General features: G+C 35.9%; 1 long non-coding RNA gene across 1 annotated transcript in view; it reads left to right on the top strand.

Moving 5' to 3' along the window:
- LOC110461201 overlaps positions 1-7,100 on the top strand; it is a 48,650-nt gene extending 41,550 nt beyond the window's left edge. The window contains exons 2-3 of the long non-coding RNA XR_002464092.1: positions 2,457-2,553; positions 3,512-7,100. This is a non-coding gene — a long non-coding RNA (uncharacterized LOC110461201). The remainder of the gene's footprint in view (positions 1-2,456; positions 2,554-3,511) is intronic.
- The last annotated feature ends 15,718 nt before the right edge of the window (positions 7,101-22,818 follow it).

The following is a 22,818-nucleotide window of genomic DNA, read 5'->3' as shown; positions in this document are numbered from 1 at the left end:
TAGATACCAATACAACCATGTTAACTTAGATACCAATACAACCATGTTAACTTAGATACCAATACAACCATGATAACATAGATACCCATACAACCATGATAACATAGATACCCATACAACCATGTTAACTTAGATACCCATACAACCATGTGAACTTAGATACCCATACACCCATGTTAACAAAGAAAGACGTTTGTCCGCAAACACGGGAATATCGTCTGTTGTGCGATTTTTGGATAAAAATTGGCCATTTTTAAGGAAATTAACTAAACACTCTTCAACATTTGAAAGTCCCCGCATGCAGCAAACAAATAGTATTTAATAAGCTTAAACATTGTCATACCAGTTTTCATTAGCGGAAATCAATTTTTGTTTGTCACATGCGGAGGCTTTCATCTGCATGCTTACCCTGAATAGCATATTTTGGCTATGTCCGCATAACAACGCAATTTTGTTACCATGGCAGGGCATCTACGCGAGAGTTTTGAAAAAACAATCTGTTCCTAGAAAGATAGCCAAAATTAAACGTTTCTTATCTTTTGTAAGGTTATAAATTACCAATAACGCCCCAAGTCCTTTGCCTTATTTATCTTACAATTAATTGACTTAGATACCATTACAATCAAGTTAATTTTATTTGCCACTCAACCCATGAAAACTCTGTTACCCATATACCCAAATATGAAGATGTAAAAGTGTTTGTTTTTATTACTTGCAGGACGGGGTAATGTTTAAGCGTAATGTTGACAAGTGGAGCTCAACTCTCTATCCAACTAATCCTATAAGCAGCCTATATAATTTGGCAGTCTACAGACATGCCAACTTAAAATATAACTAGTATACACCAATGACAAATACAAATTACAAACTCCGTTCAACTTCCTTCTTAAAAGCTACCGACGCTACTTAACCCTGACGAGACTTCTCAATTAGAAACTAACATATGACTTAAAAAGAACATCAGCCGGCAGCCGACTTATTTAGGGAATAAAGAAATAATATCTCGAATAAGCTAAATGCTTAAAAAAGAGGTCTTTAACTTAAATATTCAACTATTCAATTCTAACAAAACGAACGATTGGCTCAACCAGAACGAGCAGCCAATCAAAAACCATAAAACAAACGCCCATCACGGCTAGTCCACTGACGAAGTGACGCGATATGCAAAGGTGTGTTTAACTCTAAATTGTACACCGGTATATTACTACTCTGCTGCACTGTCATTTCATACAACAAAGAACTCTTCGTGGACGCAAAACGTGGGAGTGGGGGTTCACGGTGTGGTTGCGTGGATAACTTCGATTATAGACTTTCTCACAATATGTATTCACATTTTTTTTTTTTATTAATGCATTGCTCTCGTGTTTTCAAGAAGATATTTTGACCAAAACTAGACTTCAGTACAAGCTACAATTTCTTTGTCCGCACTATCGTTATAACCTCTTTGTTTATATATTGTTTACGTACAGCGTATCGATTGAACATTTGTTTGTTAGAATCCAGAGCCCATATTTGATCAGACTTATGTATTCAGATCTGCTCTATTTTTTATGATAATTGTCTGTCTTATTATTTGACCCATGGGTTGAAAATATAGATACAAAAAATACAATCGTGCGATCGTGCGGATATATACCCCAATAATGGCATAGTGAAGTGACATTAAAAGTACTTTGGTGTTTTGTTTTATTTTAATTAACGTCCTATTACCAGCTGATGTCATTTCAAGAAGCGCCTTCAAGTGTGTTCTGTGTGCGTACACGCGTGTATATGTGTTGGAGGCGGGTATGTTGGTGTATTTGCCTCCTTGTGATAGCGCGGAACTGATGCTGACTTAATCATGCTATCTCTAAAATACTAAGCTGAAGGCACCCAGTACAGCATTCCACTCGGTCACATTATACTGACCACGGGTGAACCAGTTGTTTCCATTCCTCTAAATTTCCTAACGTTAAGCAGTTAAGCCAATTTAAGGACTTTGATATATCGCGGCATGGGGACAGAACCAATTGCCTTCCTCACCTGTGCGAACGTTCATCATTAAAGCCAAAAGTGTTGCCAAGCAAGGCGCTAGGTCATAAAAGATAGTCAGATGTAAAAAGGAATTTAAAGATCCCAAATATTGCAATGGTTGCAGAAGATTTATTTTGGTCGCTTGGGATTCCCAAACTTTTACCGTTAATTGGCAGTTATTAATGGATGTGTAACTTATAGTAATTTTGTTACCCCATTTCTTGGATTTATTGAGATTAATAAATAATTCTACAGTTTGATTAGGTAGAGATTTGCGGTAATAACGTTTCGAAAAAAATAGAGTATTTGTAATAACTAATGTATAAATTTATCGAGTATAAAGTATATTTCAACCTAAAACGTTACCCAGAATGACATGTTCTGGTAGGAGGTAGTTTTCTTTTAACAATTTAACCCGAAATTGCCATGTTTTATTCTAACAGTTTCTGGCTGGAGCCTGCAGTAGTCACAATTGTTCCGTGTACGATAAGTGCGTCCCTACCTCGGAAAAGGACTACATGTGTCTGCCTGTCCTTATTAGTAAGTAGGTCTTGATATGTCTTGATATCATAATGTGTAAACATAATGATAATGTTTTATATTCATGACTCTAACTTCACGTGTATCTGACAGCCTTAATGGTTCATAAACTAGAAATGTAATTGTCATTCTCAATGTTCATGAAAGCAACGGCGCAGATCCCTGAACTTTTCATTCCGCCATTAAATGGTTTATCATTATCATCTATATACTCCTTTATGCAATTGTACTACCTACCAGTAACAGTTACTTAAGCGCACCGGAGGTGTAAATACAATCAAAGTCATATAATAAGTCCATTGTCATCGGTTGTCAGTGTGGGAATACTCAAATAGATGCTGAGAACGGCTTTAGAAGAACAGTAGAACTTGAGACGAACTTGAGAACGGATTTTCTATTTCCCAGCATTTGTCAACGCATTTTCTTCAAAAAGAACGTCTGCTCGCGCCAAGTGACGTCTTAAATCGGAAATAGTATCCACACAGAAGTGACTGCAAATAGGTCGTCATAATCAAATCAATATAAAATTACAAAAAGATTGAAAGGATAACAACGCTATTTTAAGCGTAAATATAGAAAAGGAAAAGCCAACGGCGATAAGATTTTCTACATTTACGTTTATGATAATCCTTTAATTTCGTTACGTTCGTGACAGACCGAGGATTTTCGATCGTTGAACAATGAGCCTAAACGTCATTTGGAAAACATGGTGTTAGTTGTGTTTTTAAGTGGAGAAATATATAAGGTAGTAGTATATAGATGACAAATAGTTTATCGTACAGTATTTTCAGTGTTTGTCGTTCGAACAATTCGCTCATCGCTCGCACGTAGATAAAATCTGTACGGTGGCCTCTCGATTTTATCCACGTGCTCGCGATGAGAAAATTGTTCTCACCACAAGCCCTGATAGTACAATGTAATAATCTATAGTTCACGGCTGATGTTTTTCTGTTTTAAGGTGCCATTGAATGCCATGCTTGGACGTCAGTAGAAATGACTGGTATGGTCGAGGAAGGACGTAGCCTCGCGACGAGAATACGGTATTGTGAATTGGTAGAACATCGAATTTTCTACGGTAATAGCCCTCTGAAGCCCAAGGGGTGTGGTACGTGCTTCTGTTGTAAACTCACCTTCAGCAGTGGACCCTTCTACCACCCCTGACCCCAAGACATTCCCTGTGTGTATTGTTCTTAACCGATACAAGTGTGAAACCGGAAGTTGCACCATGTCAGTGTTGTATTTATGCACACATCTCTTTATCAACTTCAAAGGACACAGTGTGATGCGAAAGTCGTTTTCTATTTTTGACTTTGGGTACCGAATGGATTTAAACCTACTTACTCTGTTTAAACAATTGGTTATTGAAATAAGAATGGATGTTTGCATGGAGATTACATTCAATTATAATATGATATTCGTCTTCTATGAGACATATATTTTACGAAATACTTAAAAAACCTCATTCAGTCTTGAACCTCGCTTAGTAAGGCAAGGTAAAGTTGGACAGTTATTCGTTATTCGTTATTCGTTATTCGTTATTCGGAATAACGAATAACTGTCTAACTTTACTTTCCGGGGGGCGAAAGTAAAGTTGAACAGTTATTCGTTATTCAAAATTTTACAGAAAAATGACGTTTTTTCTTGTCGGTCGATTTTGAATCTGTTCGATGATTTATGCTCTATTCTTTGTTTATTTTCTGTATTTTCCTTCTTTAATTTCACCTAAGACCGTCCTGTACACTTCCCTTTTCTCTAGACGGTCAAATATGTCCTATTTGCTACTGTAGTTGTGATATTCAAGCTTATAAGGGGACACTTGTTATATGTATTAGTCGAACTTTTACTATATGACTATTGTACATTTGTATGTAATATGTCTGTGGGAATTGTTCTTGAAAGAAAGATTGGCACATGCTATTAACTGTAAAATTTCTGTTCAAAGTATCCTTACCTTATTCATTGGTTACTTGTTTGTGTCTAACTATACTATTGAACAATAGTTGTGTGTTCAAAAAACAAAATGTTGCTCTAATCTAAACTTCTTCATTCTAATATTTTTTTTGCAAATATTGCTCATTGTTATGATCTTAATGTATTACACATAATATTTATCACATTGACTGGCAGTCAATTAATTGGTTTTTAATCATGCGAAAGAAATACTGGTATGCCGAATATTCCACTTCTACACTTAAAGTAATCTTGTCCTATCATTGTATTAATTTGATGTCAATCGCAAGTCTAAAATATATTTGGTCACAATAACACAAATGTTCAATATTTTATTTATTATGTTAAATATGTCATTAAAAGCACTATCCTGTAAAATCCAATAGAGATGACTGTCATAAAATATTCATGAAGTTTTTTCTTGTGAAGCGAGCATGATAACCTATACGCGTTTTGGAGTCAATATAAACGTATTGTTTTTACGGTTTTTTGTGTGGCATGAATTCCATCGACATAACGGTAATATACGACCATTTCAATTATAACCCTTTCTTAATTCTACCGTTGAGTGTCCTCTTACTGCTTGATAAATTGTTAATATATGAAACTAAAATTTCAAAAGAAAGCTGAGCATTTTGAGAGTTCGAACAATTTCGATAAAAACATAATTCTGCTGATGATATTGATTTTTTTTATTTGATTGCCTACCACAGTTTTGCAATGTTAATTACAAATTTATTATCCAAGGTTTGTATTACTTAAAATCTTAAAAGAAAGTTCTGACTTTGCTCAGTTGTGCTCCTTGATGTACATGGTGGGCTCTATTATTAAACAACATTTTTAAATTGTCATTAATTGGCTTTTCATTATGATATCAAGATATTTGAAAATTTGTTCGAGGTGCAATTCATTCCAGAGTCATATGTGACAATGACAGTAAGAATGAAATCCGTCCCTTATCCATGTCTATCCCGTCAGGGAGTTTAGCTCTTTGAACCCATTTTCAGTTTTTATTCTGAATATACAAAAATGTATATATATATATATATCTGTGCTGTACCATTTCATAGTCATGCGCATAACGCTATTTTATACTAAGCCCATCCCTGTCAGAATATCACTTAGTTGCCTTTTATGTCTATTCAATAAGTTTGATGGTTTCGTGAAATCCATGCCTTTTATAATTCTATTACGTCATTCTACATTATAGGTTGTTAATCATTTTTATCTTCAATCTGTTTCGATGTTAAGAGTGTGCATCTCATTACTCAGAATATTTCATCAGTTTCATTTTATATGGATATTTAAGCCCCTGTCACACCTAGCCGCGTTGCCACTGCGATTGCACGGCGTTGTTAAATTTCCCATAGCGCCGTGAGATCGCAGGAAAAATTGATATTTTTCATAAAGATGTCGATGTCACGGCATTCTCACGGCGATCTTGGCGTTTCTACGGAGCTCCATGGCGTTCTACCGCGTTCCTACGGAGTTTTAGTTGGCGATTGTCTGCGCTCTCATGGCGCTCTCACGGCGCTTCCACTGCGTGCATCGAGTTGTCACGGCACCGTATAAGCCCGGTAGAGACGCAGTGTCATCTCAGAAACGCCATACGATCGCCGTGCAAGCGCCACCGATAACCATTGCGTTCGCACTGCGACCTCTGTGCGCGCCCGCGGCGATTCTGTGGCATTGTAGGAGACCTAACTGCGCTGCTACGGCGACCTCACGGCGATCCCACTGCGCTCTGATCAAAACGCCGAACGACGGCGTTTGTTTTGGGCATGCTCAAAGTGCGCGCCGTCGCTCGGCGTTCTTTGTGATCCCATCGCGTTCACTGGCGATGCCACTGCGTTGCCGCGGCGATGCTTGCGATTCCACTGCGTTCTGGATTTTTCTTGGACGCCGTGGGAACGCGGCCCAAGTGTGACAGGGGTTTTAATAAACTGTAAGGGCAATGCATAGGAAAATAGCTTATGTACCTGATACAGTGTATATATTCTTAAATAGTATTTTTGTTCACTATTCATTCAAATAATTCCTTAATTAAGTTAATGTGTTGTGTATAATCATGTCCATATGCCCATGCAAGAATAATGACCGTACGACTGAATGTGCATGGATAAAATAGATACACATGTTTCAAGTCTTAATGTTGTTTTTTCATTAAGGTTAAAACATGTATCTGAAGATTATACGCAACGGTGACATCAGGATGGAGCGTTTGTCGAATGCGTAAAACCTGAGTGTATTATGATATTCTTCCAAAAAAATAATCAAACACAAGAGCACCGGGATCAATATAAATCAACAAAAATGTCTATGCAAATTCATATTTGTGACCGCTTTTTTTTTTTTTTTTTTATTAAAATCGATAACTACGTATAAATGATTTTGTTCCATCTATCACATGTGGAACCTTTCAAAAGATGGACATTTACATCCGTTCTAGATATTTCCAAATTCTGTGTGCCATCTATTTACCAATAAAATTTCAACTTCATTTTCCTGGTCAAACTCTTGTTAAATACCTTTTTAAATCCTAATTAAACTTATTGTAAACGGTTTTTGCCAGACCCCACTTTCTGGAACCATTCAAGTTCAAGTTCAAGTTCAAGTTCTTTATTAACTTTGAGTCTTGCGACTCATCAGTGTAACACATATACATGATATATATATATATATATATATATATATACTTTCTCATAACATTGACAAATATCGAAAATACTAATAAATATACAGACGAGACAAAACACTCGGAGAGCATAACTACTTATGTTAATAAAGCTCTTCTTGAATTTGCAGCTTTAATGTATTTGGCCAATTTTGCTAATTCATTTGTGTTTTGTCCGTTAAATAACTGAATTAATTTAAACATGCTCGGTTTTTTACAATAGTACTTTTTTAAAAATTTCTCACGTAAATCAGAATAACAGGGGCATTTAAGAATAAAATGAAATTCATCTTCGACATCATCTATATCACAAGCGGTACAGATTCTTAAAAGTCGCGGAATATTTTGATAACGACCTTTCTCTACATTTAAATTATGGGCTGAAAGCCGAATTTTTGTTATTTCTTTTAAGTAACCTTTCATAAACGATTTTCTTAAATAACCCTGTATACCAACTTCTTTGTTAAGACATGTATAAAAAAATCCTTTTGATGATGTTCTAATTTGTTCTATACAATCTTGTCTATAAATATCTAAAAGTCTTTCTTTAATTATAATCAAACAGCTATTATCAATGTTATCTGTTTGCCATATGTAACCTAGACCTATTCTATATAATTCATTCTTGATATTAATTACCCATTTGTCGTTACGCACTAACATGTCTTCATAACATGATTTTAAAATGCAATTATCGGTATTTATAATCTTTATCCAATACTTAAAAATTCTGAATTTCCTCAGCAGTGATAATGGATATCTACCAAGCTCTAAATAAACCATAGCATTACAAGTATTTTTACGCACACCGAGTAATTTTTTACAAAACATAATATGTATTTTTTCAACATCCGGGGCTTTATGAAAACCCCATATTTCTGAACCGTAACACAAAATACTGTTTACATATGTATCAAATACTGATAGTTGGGTTTCAATATTAAAATAATTATTACGACATACATTCATAACTGAAAATAAAGCTTTCCTTCCTTGATCTGCTATTTTTTGCTGTGTTTTTCTGAAAGTGCCGTTGTAATTTAACAACATACCTAGATAATTAAATTCATTTACGATTTCCAAAGGACATCCGTTATATGTCCAATTTCCATTGTTTCTTAAAATACCACCATTTCTAAAAACCAGCACTTTTGTTTTATCTGTATTGACCGTTAGATCCCACTTTTTTGTAAATGCTTCTAAAGAATTTAACATGTCTTGCAAGCCTTCTGGTGTTTCCGAAAAAATTACCATGTCATCTGCGTACATCAGCAGGAACAGATTTAAAGTTTGAATTTCTATCGATGGACAGTTGTCAATTAAAAATTGCATCTCACAGTCATTTACATATAATGAAAACAATAATGGAGACAAAATTTCCCCTTGAAACAATCCGTTTACACAATTGAAGAAGTCAGATAATGAACCATTATACTTAACACAACATTTTACGTTATTATACAAAGACCTTATTAACACTAATAACTTTCCATCAATTCCTTCCCTTATTAATTTGAACCACATATTTTGTCGATTAATAAAATCAAATGCTTTTGTATAATCAATAAAACAACAATACAATCGTTTCTTATGTTTAAGACTCCGATTAATTATGGCCTGTAATGCAAATATAGCGTCTATAGTTGAAAGATTTTTTCTAAATCCAAATTGAGCGTCAGTTATCTTACTGTATTTCTTATCAAATGACATCAGTCTATTATTAATGATTGACGTAAAAAGTTTTCCCAAACAGCTAACTAGAGTAATACCTCTGTAATTATTAGTATTATTTGCATCTCCCTTCTTAAAGACAGGCACAATATTACCTTTAGACCATGTTTCCGGAAAGTGCCCGGATGTGAGTATATTGTTGAATAGAATATTGGGCACCGGCACAGATTCTATACTAGTTGCGACCGTATTCTGTATGATTATGAACACATGAAATGTCGTACTAATACTATGTTCATGGTACTGGCTCGAGGTGAATACCGAGTTCTATCTTTATGGCAACCCCTGTGCGTGGAACCGTTTAAATGGTTGGCATCGGCACGGGTTTTAGGCCTATTTGGCCACTAGACTCTTAAAATAATCCCTTAATAAATGTTGTAGCGACATCATACTTCTTTTACTAATTTTACAAAATTTGAACATAGCCATACTAAATTTGGTCAAAATCTAACAACATCTGACTGCTGATCATTCAATATGAATTTACTAAGTTTTTCTTTCTAATTTCAAACACCTCTTTTACTACGTTTCTATCTACACAGATAGATCCGGGCGCCTACCATCGTGCCATCTTCATAGTTTTCATGTTATATTGATCTTTACTCTGCTTATTTCATTTCTGTTGGAATAAGTCACGTAAACAATTTGTTAACTTATAGTAAATTTTCATAAACATTTTAAACTGATTTGTATGACATTGAACTTTCAAAGTCAGGTTGTTATGCTACATATTTACTATATGGTGCCTACTCTATAAGAAGGAGAAACTAAATTTTATATTTTAAGAAAGATCTGTCTAGTATTTGTCAATAAATATGGATAACAAGCTGTAACTGTCAAAATCAAGTATAGATGTCTTTGCGACTATTTTTTTTCTTTCTAAACAGTCTTAATATGAAATATGCACAACTAAGGCCATATGAAACTATACATACGAAATCGGATAAAGATCTACCAAGTGCTTATTGAGAAATAGCGCTAACAACCTCTCAATCTCTTAATTCAACATAGCAGTCTGTCACCCATCGTGATATCCTGATCAGACCCTTTAATGCATAACAGAAGACCACGGGAAACCTTCATGTCAAATTTGATAAAGATCCTCCCATTACTTTCTGTGAAACAATGTTAACATACTTTAACTCTCAACATTCCAAATGGCCGCTCGTCAACCAACTTGGTTTTAATCAGACACAAAATTTGACATTCATAACAAGATCAGAAAGATCCTTTGAATACTTTTTGAGAAATAGCAACAACACTCTTCATCTTAATCTCAAAATTCAAACAAGAAGCCCAGAGGGCCTGTATCGCTCACCTGAATATATGAAAAATAATTGGTATGAAGTAAAGATATAGCACTCCATGGTAGGTGCTGTAAGAACATATGAAATTTAAGAAAGATCCATCCAGTACTTGAGATATAGCGAGAACAAATTTCAAACAGAGCCCCATCCCTATACCCCTAGGGGGTCATACCCACCAACTATACAAAATTGAGTCCCCTTGGCCCAAGGTTGCTCCAGACTAAATGAGGATAAAATCCCTTAATCCCGATGATACAAGAAGGATTTTAAAGGTTTTACCTCTATTTCTCCTATTGGACCCCGCCCTTCTGCCCCCTGGGAGACCACACCCACTCCTTATACAAAATTGAGTCCCCTTGGCCCAAGGATGCTCCAGACTAAATTAGGATTAAATCCCTTAATTCCTATGGTAGGAGAAGAATTTTAAAGTTTTTACCTCTATTTTCCCCTATTCGACCCGCCTCTCTGACTCCAGGGGGTCAGACCCACCGTTTATACAAAATTGGTTCCCCTTCACCCAAGGATGCTTCATGCCAAATTTGGAAAAAAAACTGTCATTCGTACAAAAGAAGAAGGATTTTGAAGAATTTGCTATGTTTCCCCTATTGGGCCCCTCCCTACTGCCCCCAGGGGAGGGCCACACTCGTTGTTTATACGAAATTGAGTCCCGTTTGCCCAAGGATGCTCCAGATTAAATGGGGATATAATCCCTTTATCACTATGGTAGAAGAGATTATAAAGGTTTTACCTCTATTTCCCACTGCGATTGCACGGCGTTGTTAAATTTCCAAGAGCGCCGTGAGATCGCAGGAAAAATTGATACTTTTCATAAAGATGTCGAAGTCACGGCATTCTCACGGCGATCTTGGCGTTTCTACGGAGCTCCATGGCGTTCTACCGCGTTCCTACGGAGTTTTAGTTGGCGATTGTCTGCGCTCTCATGGCGCTCTCTCTATTGGGTCAAGCCCCTCGGGTCCCGGGGGGGCCACACCCACTGTTTATACCAATGGGTTCCCCTTTACCCAAGGATGCTCCACACCAAATATGGACCATTTCCTTCACCTAAGGATGCTTCAGACTAAATATGGAACAAATCCTTTCATTCCTACAGAAGGAGAAGGATTTTAAAGAATTTGCTATATTTCCCCTATTGGGCCACGCCCCTCAGCCCCCAGGGGGAACAGAACCACCATTTATACAAAATTCGCTCCCCTTCCCCCATGGATGATTCTGACTAAATTTGGTCAAAATGTAGCCGCCTGTCGGCCACCTTTGTTTTCATGTCAGATCCCAAATTCGATATGTGTAACTACAGACCATAAGAACATTCGTGTTAAACTTCAGAAAAACCACCCCAGTTCTTTCTGAAAAATGGCGTTAACAATCTATCAACATTCAAAATGGACATATGTTGGTGGTAATTTAACACGGTGTGATATTGTACCACCTGTATACACTTTCTACGTAAAGTTAACGAATAACGAATAAATGTAAAGTAAACGAATAACGAATAAATGTCCAACTTTACTTTGCTGCTAAGTAATTCATCACTGTAAACTCATGTAAACAATTAATTCATTAAAGCGTAGTCAATCAGAGAATTGTGCCTCTGTCGTATGTTATCAGCTGAATACATTATGTGTGCCTGATAAAAATGCGCGTGCGCTGTTGCCATGTACTGTGTAAATGTTGAATTTTAGCGAGTGTGGAAATGATCGCGTTTCTTGCGGTGTGTAAATTAGCAATAACCACAGGCGAATATTTAAGCATTGAACTGCCTTCTTTGGAAAGTCATTGTCCTATAATTCTAACAGGATTGCAGACAAATTAAATAATGCGCGTTATGATTAATTTGTCTGTGAGAAATATAGAAAAAAAACTTTCCAAAGAAGGCAGTTTAATACTTATATTTCCGTTTTTAATTAAGTTTTTCTTATATTTCCAACCTGTTGCACATTTCAAAGTCAAATTTCGCGCTGTCTGTCAAAGGGACTTGTTCTTATGACGTCACGAGTACACGCGACCGGTACCGGCAAAACAAATAAAGTTAGTTAAAATAAACATAAAATCCTCAATTTAATTTCAACAATATATTCCACCGTGAGGATATTCACCTTTTATAAAACATAACTGCGTACTTTATTGCGAGTTGCAATGATTGATTGGGGTTTTTAATCCGGTACCACGAGGAATGCGTATTGTTATTGACGTGGTGATTTGGCCTGGAGACAAAATGTGAATTGAGCGATTATATTGAAAGTACAGTCGTAAACTGATGCGTTTGTGAAGAATCCGGGAGTTACCGTGTTTGTGGAATGAAGATTTATTTGCGTTGATGTGTTGTTTGCCATTTTCTAGCAGGCGACAATTATTTCGTGACGTCAATAATACGCTTAATATAGTGACGTCGGTCAAAACGACGTCATTTAGTTACGACGTCACGAACATGTTCTTCATATCATTACACCGATGGGAATTATGTAGAAATTATGTGAAAATTATGATCTGATATCTTTCTATTTTGTTTGGTAAGGTTATATAGTGGCGATGCAGAGCAAGGGAAATATTTAAGCATTGAACTGTTTTTGTATGATACAAAAACAGTTCAATACTTATATTTACGTTTTCTCTGCTTCTTAGGTTCTTTTTTAACTTATAATTTATATTCAAAATTAAAAATGCTCGCCTTATCGACAGTCCACACAATTTCGTTCAATAGTTTGAACAGCGTATTGTCGCGTGCTGATTGGCAAACAAAGTAGTACTTTGAAATTTTAACAAACACTTCAATTTTATTCCACAATTCAGTATCAATACAATCAATTGCGTAAGATATGTCTATAGGGTGATTTAAGTTTATCAATAGAACTCTTAGCTGAGAGTTAGATTTGAAATTGTTTAGATTTTCCCCCGGAACAAATTTCGCGCATGGACAAATACAGTGAACACCGTAAATCCGACCTTGCCCTCCACGAGGGAGTTATTTTTGGAAGTTAATTCGAACTTTTCTCTTTGCTCATTTTGTGAAGAATCCAGGCGTGAATGTATTTGTTGATTATATGGGAACCTGACAACAGTCTGTAGATTCTATAACATTCTCGTTATTTGACATGTCGTCAGAAACTGAGAAATGGTGGATGCGAGACGCGTGAAACTGATAGCGTTTGAAGTGAGTGATCTTGCGACGGAGCACAGGTTCGTTACAAATGTCTGAAATGTTTATGTGTGCTGTGACTCATATCAGTAGGTCTGTAACATATGTGTCAGTAGGTCTATAGAATATGTGTATTTCAGACATTTGTAACGAACCCCTGTTGATCAGTGCAGTGTAACAGACGATATTTCTGATAAATTGCATGAGCGTTAAAATTGTTTCCATTGCCGGCATTGGTGATTTCAACCGATGTGCATTCTGTACGATATTGAAGACATTGATCTTGTTTTCGTTGAATAAAAGTGTTTTTTATTTTATTTTTTATTTTGCACATAAATTTACAATGACATTGTCAAATCTCACAATGCCCAGCGATATTTCAGCAGCCGTCATGTTTATTTATATTGGATATTGACTAATTATTGTAGTTCCGGTCAGTGTTGTATTAATACGCTAAGAATTGTGTCTCGTGATGCATGGTAATTAATTATAAAGTCCCATCAACGACACAGCTTTCAAAGAGGACATATAGTGACAATGCCATGCAAATGTAAATATATATATATATGTATCAAACCATTGCCAGCGCAGCAATCCAGAACGTGATCAGTTGAAAGAGCCACAACGCAATTATTTCCGCCCTGGAGAATTCCAATTTCACAGTTTTTGACACCGTCAAATATATTCTCTGTAGGATAGAGAAACTCCGTACATTAATGATTCATTTTAACATGTATACCATCATTTGTCATTGAAGACGACGTGAAGCGTTTACTGATTTGTGATGAGTTGCAGGTAAAACCGGTACAAGTGATTTGTCGGTTTATCAATAATAAACGAATATCGATGATAAGGACCAAGGCATGCTGAGTACACGCATTTTTACTTTGGCACATAAATATGAAATATGTTACGAGAGACGAAATATTTCTTGTCTAAAAAGTAAATTTCGTTTATAAAATAAACTCGACACAGAGACGATTTTCCTTAAAATTCCTAAACCACCATTTATACATCCAAAAAAATACAAGAGGACCACGAGACCTGTATCACTCACATGTCTCTTTATGAACTGTTACGTTTTGGACTGCTTTTTACCCAACAAACTTTCAGTAAACCACCAGTCCCAGTGAGCTTGTAGGAAACTTTAAAGATTATTAACGTCATCAAAACATGATTGACGCTAATCACTACTCTGGACTTGGAGGATCTTCGGAAGATGTTGTTCGACGTTTAAAACATATTTGACCCTTGTGTGACATTAAAAACAGGTCAATATAATTTACTTGCAGAATTGCTATACCACATCAGTCTAGAAAACTACTGTCCTAGTTGTACCGCAGGACGAGCCTCAGTCAAGTATTCAGGAAATAGAAACAGGTAAAACCAGAACAAAAGGATATATATATATACAAATCTATTTACATAAGCAAAACTAAATAAATTACCTACAAGTATTCACACTCACTATCACTCTCACTACCTTTCCTACATTAATTTATATAAATAGCTACAGTCTCTTCACATATGGGACTACAAGCCCGATAAACCAGTTCCCAGATATACGTAGCTGACTACCAGCGTACACAGCGTCTCTGTATAAGATACAACAAACGGTTCCACGAACCCGAGAATTTATCAAATCCTCTCCAGAGTGGCTTTGCTTCTGCGCAAAGTAAACATAAACTGGTAAATGTCCTTGTACAAAAGTACAGAGTTCTTCCTATTCCGTCTTTGCGTATTGCAGAGTTATCTTCTCTTTGGAGCAGGTATTGATTGTTACGTCACTTGTTTGTGAGACTAACGTCATCAATTTTTGAGAAAACGACGTAATTTTCTCACACAAACCAATGACGTAACAATCAATACCTGCTCCCAAGAGAAGATAACTCTGCAATAGGCAAAGACGGAATACAACAAGGCTACCTGATGCTGCCTTGCTGAAGATGTTGTGTCATCGTTGCTGGCCTAGTGAAGGAGTCCCTGTTGTTTGCCTATCATGTGAAGCTATAGAAATAAACGTACAAAAATATTAAATTAACACTCACAATTCCATACACTGTATTAAAGTCTAAGATTTCATTACTTGCTAATTTTACAATTTATTCATAATTTATTACTGTCATTTACAATACACGTTCCAAAAATGTTACCAACATATTATATTCTAAGATGAGTTTCCAAATTCCTATCACGCGCCATACGCCAGTTACAGGCTTCCGTAGATTTTGCACCTGTACATACAAACACAATGACCACTCGGGGCTTCCATACAAATTCTACCTGAACAAAAGTACGGTTAATTACTTAGTGTAATTGACATGATTATAACAATTAAATTACTTAAACATCCTCTGATAATAGTTATACAATGAATATTCCTAATTATTTACTATGATTATAACGTTACGTACATATAAACACCTGTCTTCAATAACACAAATGGTAACGCATGAATGGACCGCATCGATAGATAGATTGCTTGACCGGTTTTAGGGTCACAAAAGTTCAACACACTTAAAAGATTTGTTACCGAGTTTTACTCCCGCATGTATAAAAGTTGCATTCGCAATCATGTGGTTAATATCCACAAAGTTCAAATATTTTTCGAGTTAGTTCCACTAACCAGAAATATTTGGAGTTAAGGTACATTATGGTTAACCGTTTAATCCTGAATATTGTTTTAGAGGAAGGTATATGTGTTCCTTAAAACTGGTGGTTAATTGTTACCTGTGCATTTTTGTTTCCATTGGTTCCACTAATACAGAAAAATATTGAAAATAAGAATTTATTAATAGCAAAGGGTAAAGTTAGGTACTAGCCGGATAGGTGTATTTTTTTTAGAGTTGTTGATCAGAATGCACCAACGCACGGACCGACGAACCGGAAAGTTCATAGCTTGAAATCTAGTCCTTGTGATTTGGCTGTATCTATTTGAGCAAAACGCTGGCTTTAATTCTTTGTTTATTGATCTACAGAACGAACACTTCAACCAATAAATATGCTGTGACTTTGAACAGTCTTCGAAAAGCGAACCAACTGCGACGTATTGATTAAGAAGAAGGGCCTGTATGTTGCATAATTTCGGAGGAAAATTATATTAATGGACACTTAAGAAGTGCTAATGAGTAAGATCACATTAGAGACGTTTATAATTTATTGGATACTGAGGGAGACAAAGGTTAATGCTGACGACTCAAAACTGCACGCATGATTGATGTTCGTACTAAAGTACACTGTAGCAGTGTACAGTAGACATGGGTCGATCCTATATAAGATATACATGGATAGTTGATTCAGTCTGCACAACATACCCTAACATATACATATATATATAAATATGAATAAACTACATTATCTATTCAATTTTGTTTAGAACAATGCTTTTTTTCAAATAAGTGTTTTCCCCAGGTTTTCAACTCATGTAACCCATTGTTACGACATTAAAATTGCAAAACAAAACCTAATCTGTAACCAAACATATGACCCCCGCAGAGCACATTTTTTTTTCTTAAAACCTGTCTTAAGTCATATACATGTGTATCTCCTCGTCAGTAACAAAAATAGTCACGTTAACGTTCTAGCATAGGTCAATCCAGTAGATGAAGACAAAAATGTATATATAAAAACACAGATCTGTAAATGGCAAAAAACTAAACTCGCAAACCAAATGCAGTTTTTTTTAAAGTTATGAAACCCTCATGATGTAAATGCCAGTTTTATTGCTGATATTTGTTTTTGTTTTGATACATTTAATATTACAGGGGTTATTCATTGTACAAAAATATCACCTAAAGCCACTGTGCGCTACTGTATACTGTCTACCTTATTATATAAATGATGCGATTTACAATAACGTTGTAACCTTAATAGTATTGGTGTATACCAATTTCAATGTAAAATCCAGGATTCCGCTGCCAAACAAGACTAGGTAAGCAAGTAATGTATCCTTACCACATACCTGTAGTATACTTTGTCCTTACCTTACCATACCGTACATGTACCTGTAGTATACTTTGTGTAGAATGGAATCGAATATGACCAAGTTTGACCCCTATCATCACATTGTAGGTAAACAATTATCATTATCTTCAACGACATAAATGTAGGAGATGTGATATTCATCACATATTTGTGAAGGAAGAGTTTTATTTTTCCTTGTGTTTTTTTGTTGTTGTTGTTTTTGTTTTTCTGTATGTGTGGTTTTTTTTACAGTTATTGATTAAAGGGTGCAGTAGTCACAATTGTTCTGTGTATGATAGATGTGTCCCTACCTCTGGTTATGATCACATGTGTTTGCCGTTCCTGAATCGTGAGTTTGTGTAAGCATCATACTGCTATACACATACTAGTATTCTTAAAATGCATGGTATACCTGACTAACGATATGGGAGAGCAAAAAAAACAACTCGTAATGATTGCTAATTAGCTATTAATTATTAAAAAGAAGTCATTGCAACTTCGTGTCTTTCTACAATTTGAATATTTAACTAAGCTGAGTTAAATAAACATTATTGCAAATCATCATGATTGGTTTGGGAAAACCTCTATATAGCCCTTGTGACGTCTAAAAAATACGATATAGATTCGTTTTAAGGGAACGTGGTGATAATTTATGTTCACGGCTTACATTTGTTATTAAGGTGTACGGAAATGCCATTCTTGGACGCCAGCAGAACTTGCCATAGCGATCTCAAGGGGATATACCTATGAGACGAATAAACAGGTGTGTGAAGAGGAAGAACACCGTATTTTCTACCAAAACAGTCCTCTTAAACCAAAGGGATGTGGTGCATGCAACTGTTGCAAATTCGGCTTTAGCAGTGGAGACATTTGATACCGTCCTGACCCAACACATTCCCCGTGAGCATTGATCTTGACCGTTGGCAATATACAACAGGAAGTTGACAACATGTCGCTGTTGTATATACGTACATATCCCTTACCCACATGCAAATGTATACAAAACAATTATAATTAGTCTGGACATATGGAATATATAGATTGTTTTGCAAATAAAGCACAAAACATAAGAAAGTCCATATTCACAGTAGTTGACATTATCAATACTATTCTGTCTAGGTTTTTAGTTTCATTTTATTGATGTAGTCCACGTAATATGTCTGACGTTATCCGTCATTGAGGACGAAGAAAAACGTCAACTCCGCCTCATTATTGATGAATTGTGATGGTTAAGACCGGCGGCAAGTAGATTGTTCGTTTATCAATTATGAATGAGTATCGTCGATTCAGATCGAAGACGTTTGTTGTTCGCACTAACTATTTACAAAATTAAGTTTGCTCGTGCTTGTATTAAGGCAGTCAATGATCACATGTAATGTGAGGCAAGTATGAATAGAGTTTAATTACAACATTGTATTCAGTATAAGGTCATTTTTGTTACGACTACTATTTTTGCTACAATTGATTGATTTGATGTCGTCTGATGATTGATATTGTGAGTTGAATTTTTGGTGTCAAATAGCACAACTATATGCCTAAATAGTAATCACTTTTCGATTACATATACCACCCATGTACCATGTTGGAACCCGATACTTTATTAAGGACTTCAGTTGGCCCTCTTTAAGTACACAAGGCCCGGGGCTTATCCTGGAAGCATTGATATATTTGTCTCTTGGTTTACATGTGTGTATGGTAGCATAGTAGGGTTTAAAGTAGAACAACAGTTGACAGAACATTTCTCTCTAAACAAGTTCCAACTTCATTTATATGAAAATGTATTAACTTGCTCTATTGATAATTTAAACCTAAGACGGAGGCAATCCAAGCAACTCTTTAGAAAAAATAGGATTACGAGGTAAACTGCTCCGAGTTCAGATTTAAAAACCCAACTCCGCACGCCCCTTTGGAGCCAGACACCCAATACTTCCAACAGCCCGATGATGTCCGAGACCAAATTCCGTTAGTATCTCGTTTTCTCTCATTTCCGTGTGTGTAAGATAGAGCTGTCCAGGGTCAGAAAAGGATGTGAGAAACTCTTGTGTATAGACTCCAATTATTAGTAGTTGAACCCCTAAAACTAATTAGTTTAATATGGCAGTATAAATAGATTATTATACTTATATGTATTGGTCTCTCTGACATACACTCTTGAGTTATACGACACAGTTCTCTGACACATTTTAATTAGGAACAAGACCCAATTTTTCTGACAAGATTCATTGAGATACATGACATAGCTTTCTGATATGCTTCATTGAGATGCATGATACAGCTTTCTGACATGCTTCATTGACGTACATGACATAGCTTCTGACATGCGTGATTGAGATACATGACATAAATTTCTGACATGCGTCATTGAGATACATGACATAGCTTCTGACATGCGTCATTGAGACACATGACATAGATTTCTGACATGCGTCATTGAGATACAGGACATAGATTTCCTACATGCGTCATTGAGATACAGGACATAGTTTTCTGATATGCGTCATTGAGATACAGGACATAGCTTTCTGACATGCGTCATTGAGATACAGGACAAAGATTTCTGACATGCGTCATTGAGATACAGGACATAGCTTTATGACATGCGTCATTGAGATACAAGACATAGATTTCTGACATGCGTCATTGAGATCCAAGACATAGATTTCTGACATGCGTCATTGAGATCCAAGACATAGATTTCTGACATGCGTCATTGAGATCCAAGACATAGATTTCTGACATGCGTCATTGAGATATATGACATAGATTTCTGACATGCGTCATTGAGATCCAAGACATAGATTTCTGACATGCGTCATTGAGATATAGGACATAGATTTCTGACATGCGTCATTGAGATATAGGACATAGATTTCTGACATGCGTCATTGAGATCCAAGACATAGATTTCTGACATGCGTCATTGAGATATAGGACATAGATTTCTGACATGCGTCATTGAGATCCAAGACATAGATTTCTGACATGCGTCATTGAGATCCAAGACATAGATTTCTGACATGCGTCATTGAGATATATGACATAGATTTCTGACATGCGTCATTGAGATATAGGACATAGAATCCTGACATGCTTCATTGAGATACAGGACATAGATTTCTGACATCCGACATTGAGATATATGACATAGTTTTCTGACATGCGTCATTGAGATACATGACATAGCTTCTGACATGCGTCATTGAGACACATGACATAGATTTCTGACATGAGTCATTGAGATACAGGACATAGATTTCTGACATCCGACATTGAGATATATGACATAGTTTTCTGACATGCGTCATTGAGATACATGACATAGCTTCTGACATGCGTCATTGAGATACATGACATAGATTTCTAACATGCGTCATTAAGATACATGACATAGATTTCTGACATGCGACATTGAGATACATGACATAGCTTCTGACATGCGTCATTGAGATACATGACATAGATTTCTGACATGCGTCATTAAGATACATGACATAGATTTCTGTCATGCGACATTGAGATACAGGACATAGATTTCCTACATGCGCCATTGAGATACAGGACATAGTTTTCTGATATGCGTCATTGAGATACAGGACATAGCTTTCTGACATGCGTCATTGAGATACAGGACATAGCTTTATGACATGCGTCATTGAGATACAAGACATAGATTTCTGACATGCGTCATTGAGATACACGACATAGATTTCTGTCATGCGACATTGAGATACAGGACATAGATTTCTGACATGCGTCATTGAGATATAGGACATAGAATCCTGACATGCTTCATTGAGATACAGGACATAGATTTCTGACATGCGTCGTTGAGATACAGGACATAGCTTTATGACATGCGTCATTGAGATACAGGACATCGATTTCTGACATGCGTCATTGAGATATAGGACATAGATTTCTGACATGCGTCATTGAGATACAGGACATAGATTTCCTACATGCGCCATTGAGATAAACAAATTACAAGTAGGAGTTTTGTTATAACTGTTTCATGTTTACACTCATTTAAATGTCACGTTAAAAAAGGTCAGAACTAGCATATGGCATTGAAATACTTCCACGAACATTTTGGACCAAAGAATTGTCATCTAGATCTGCAAGTAGGGCGATGACAGTGCATTTGTATGTCAAACTCTTCTCAGAATTACACTCACTAAAGTGCTATCTTGTCGGAAGATATTATCAAGAGGGAGAGCATGGTGGGCATTCAACTTAAAGAGAGTGAATATCTAAGTAAGCTCGCAAACACGGAGAACAAGAACAGGTAAGTGAAATTAACTTGACAGTAGGTGCGTTTTGCTCCATCTGATAATTGAGGAGTGTTGCTAAACTTGGCACCAGGTTCATTATAACGAACGTGACCAATCAATGAATGAAACAATTGGTCGCTATTTAGACTAAGGAATTATTCTTTGTTTAAGAGAGAAGTATTTAATTTGTTCGTTTTTGTGCGAAAATGTTAGCTGAATTTAAATAGACAACCAGAACCTCCAAACCAGTCAGACACGTCAATAGCAAAACATAGGACACAACGAACGAAGTTCGTCTTCTTTATAGTCATTATCGTACAGACGATACATTGGACCTGAAATGCACGGATTGTATGCGTTATAGTGAAAACTTAAAACGTTTATATATCATAAAAATCAATAAGGTCCATGGGACCTACATGTGTATCGATCACCTGTTATTTTTCTAAACTTCTAAAGTAGATAAGAAAATGACATGTTTCTTCTCGTTTGAGATTATATTGGAACTTTCCGATATTAGTGCGTCAAAACTGTATATAATATTAACTCTTGGTCTTTTTTTTTTTTAAATGAAAGCATCTCTTTGATGTTAATAGTGTGACAAGAAATGTCTATTTGAACTGCCATCACCCTTCCAAACTTCATATTTGTTCATTATCCCATTAAGCTCAAGGACAAATACCAGTACTCTGGGCGCAATGAATCGTTCTCAGAAATAGTTTAAAACATGGACAAGGCCATAAATGTTAAACTTCATCTCATCAAATTACTTGATTGATATGAGAACCTTTTAAATTAAAAAAAAACCCATGTAATCTAAATAAAATATATTTGTTATCTGCTTTCCGGTTCGTAGACGTCATTGAACGACGAACACATATGCCTTGATGCAGAAACGATAGACGGTACACTACCACATTATCTCTGTGGTCGTTATAAAGCAATTACTATGTAATTGTAATAAAAAAGCACTAAAATCGTGCCATTAAAAACATATAAATTGTTACAGTGAAAATATTTGTAAACATAGGAACAATGTAAACAGAAGTAGAAATTAGAAATGTTTTTATTCCAATCGCATTACACATTAAACTCGTTATTTTTTATTAACGTTATAGTAACATCGAAATTCCACTAGACTCGCTCATTAATTTCCTCTGTATATGTGCACACATAATAACGAACAATAAACAAGGGAGTTATAACGAGGCTAAT

This window comes from Mizuhopecten yessoensis, unplaced genomic scaffold (assembly GCF_002113885.1).
Source record: "Mizuhopecten yessoensis strain PY_sf001 unplaced genomic scaffold, ASM211388v2 scaffold10589, whole genome shotgun sequence".
In the NCBI taxonomy this organism is placed as follows: domain Eukaryota; kingdom Metazoa; phylum Mollusca; class Bivalvia; order Pectinida; family Pectinidae; genus Mizuhopecten; species Mizuhopecten yessoensis.
This window is presented reverse-complemented; position numbering and strand designations above follow the sequence as displayed.